The sequence below is a fragment of the Chiloscyllium plagiosum genome, unplaced genomic scaffold, assembly GCF_037043375.1.
Source record: "Chiloscyllium plagiosum isolate Xiang-an unplaced genomic scaffold, Cpla_swu_hap1 HiC_scaffold_18, whole genome shotgun sequence".
NCBI classification, from domain to species: Eukaryota; Metazoa; Chordata; class Chondrichthyes; order Orectolobiformes; family Hemiscylliidae; genus Chiloscyllium; species Chiloscyllium plagiosum.
This window is the reverse complement of record NW_028270156.1, coordinates 53,252,106-53,255,172: the sequence shown is the minus strand read 5'-3', so window position 1 is coordinate 53,255,172 and position 3,067 is coordinate 53,252,106.

Below are 3,067 nucleotides of genomic sequence, written 5' to 3'. Positions count from 1 at the left end.
ACCCTTTGGCCCTCAGGGATATGCCTGTCAAGTGTTTGCTTTGCTTGTTCAAAATTATTGATCTTTTCTCGAAACCAATCTGAAGCCCATCTAACCTACACTGTTTCATTATCATCCATATGTTTATCCAATGACCATTTAAATGCCATTAAATTTGGTGAGTGCTGGTGCAGGCAGGGCATTTCATGCCCTTACTACTCTGAGTAAAAAACCTACCTCTGACATCTATCCAAAAAACCTACCTCTGACATCACCCCTCATTTTAAAGCTATGTCCCCTCATGCCAGCCATCACTATCCTAGGAAAAAGGTGCTCACTGTCGACCCTATCTAAACCCCTTGTATGCCTCTATTAAGTCACCTCTTAACCTTCTTCTCTCTAACAAAAACAGCCTCAAATCCCTCAGCCTTTCCTCATAAGACCTTACCTCTATACCAGTCAACATCCTGGTAAATATCCTCTGCACCCTTTCAAATGCTTCCACATCCTTCGCATAATGTGGCGACCAGAACTGTTCGCAATACTCCAAATTCAGCCACACCAGAGTTTTGTACAGCTACAGCATGACCTCATGGCTCTGAAACTCAATCCCTTTACCAAGAAAAGCTAACACACCATACACTTGCTTAACAACTCTATCAACCTGGGTGGCAACTTTCAAGGATCTATTCACATCGACACCGAGATCTCTTGGCTCATCCACACTACCAAGAATCTCACCATTAGCCCAGTACTCTGTATTCCTGTTACTCCTTCCAAAGTGAATCACCTCACACTTTTCCACATTAAACTCCCATTTGCCACCTCTCAGCCCAGCTCTGCAGCTTATCTATGTCCTTCTGTAACTTGCAACATCCTTCTGCACTATCTACAACTCCACCGACTTTAGTGTCATCTGCAAATTTACTAACCCATCCTTCTACACCCTCATCCAGGTCATTTATAAAAATGACAAACATCAGTGGACCCAAAATAGATCCATGCAGTACACCACTAGTAACTGGACTCCAGAATGAACATTTCCCATCAACCACTCCCCTCTATCTTCTTAAGGTTAGCCAATTTCTGATCTAAATTGCTAAATCACCCTCAATCCCGTGCCTCCGTATTTTCTGCAATAGCCTACTGTGGGGAACCTTATCAAACTCTTTACTGAAATCCATATACACCACATCAAATGCTTTACTCTCATCCACCTTTTGGTCACCTTCTCAAAGCACTCATTAATGATTGTGAGGCACGACCTACCCTTCACAAAACCGTGTTGACTATCCCTAATCAAATTATTCCTTTCTAGATTATTATAAATTCTATCCTTTATAATCCTTTCCAACACTTTACTCACAACCAGTGTAAGGGTCACTGGTCTATAATTACCAGGGTTTTCTCTACTCCCCTTCTTGAACAAGGGACCAACATTTGCTATCCTCCAGTCTTCTGGCACTATTCCTGTAGACAATGATGACAAAAAATCAAAGTCAATGGCTCTGCAATCTCCTCCTTTGCTTCCCAGAGAATCCTAGGATAAATCCCGTCCATCACAGGGGATTTATCTATTTTCACACTTTCCAGAATTGCCAATACCTCCTCCCCGTGAACCTCAATTCCGTCTAGACTAATAGCCTGTATCTCAGAATTGTCCTGAACAATATTGTATTTTTCATGTGTGAATACTGACAAAAAATATTCATTTAGCGCCTCTTCTATCTCTTCGGACTACACGCACAACTTCCCACTACTGTCCTTGACTGACCTTAATCTTACTCACGTCATTCTTTTATTCCTGACATAACTATAGAGTCATAGAGATGTACAGCATGGAAACAGACCCTTCGGTCCAACCTGTCCATGCCGACCAGATATCCCAACCCAATCTAGTCCCACCTGCCAGCGCCCAGCCCATATCCCTCCAAACCCTTCCTATTCATATACAATCCAAATGCCTCTTAAATGTTGCAATTGTACCAGCCTCCATCACATCCTCTGGCAGCTCATTCCATATACGTATCACCCTCTGCGTGAAAAAGTTGCCCCTTAGGCCTCTTTTATATCTTTCCCCTCTCACCCTTAACCCTATGCCCTCTAGTTCTGGACTCCCCGACCCCAGGGAAAAACTTTGTCTATTTATCCTATCCATGCCCCTCATAATTTTGTAAACCTCTGTAAGGTCACCCCTCAGCTCCAGGGAAAACAGCCCCAGCCTATTCAGCCTCTCCCTGTAGCTCAGATCCTCCAACCCTGGCAACATCCTTGTAAATCTTTTCTGAACCCTTTCAAATTTCACAACATCTTTCTGATAGGAAGGAGACCAGAATTTCATGCAATATTCCAACAGTGGCCTAACCAATGTCCTGTACAGCCGTAACATGACCTCCCAACTCCTGCACTCAATACTCTGATCGATAAAGGAATGCATACCAAACGCCTTCTTCACTATCCTATCTATCTCCGACTCCACTTTCAAGGAGCTATGAACCTGCACTCCAAGGTCTCTTTGTTCAGCAACACTCCCTAGGACCTTACCATTAAGTGTATAAGTCCTGCTAAGATTTGCTTTCCCAAAATGCAGCACCTTGCATTTATCTGAATTAAACTCCATCTGCCACTTCTCAAGCCATTGGCCCATCTGGTCCAGATCCTGTTGTAATCTGAGGTAACCCTCTTCGCTGTCCACTACACCTCCAATTTTGGTGTCATCTGCAAATTTATTAATCATTCCTATTCAGAAACTTTGCAGAACCTGTTTCTTTAAAAGACATAGGAGAAAGTGAGGACTGCAGATGCAGGAGATCAGAGCTGAAAATGTGTTGCTGGAAAAGCGCAGCAGGTCAGGCAGCATCCAAGGAACAGGAGAATCGACGTTTCGGGCATAAGCCATTCCTGAAGAAGGGCTTCTGCCCAAAATGTCGATTCTCCTGTTCCTTGGATGCTGCCTGACCTGCTGCGCTTTTCCAGCAACACATTTTCAGCTCTTTAAAAGACATATTCTAGCTTTAACCCAGTTTTAACAAACAGACAATGCACATATATGATAGGTATACACATAAATTAGCACACTATTGGAGCA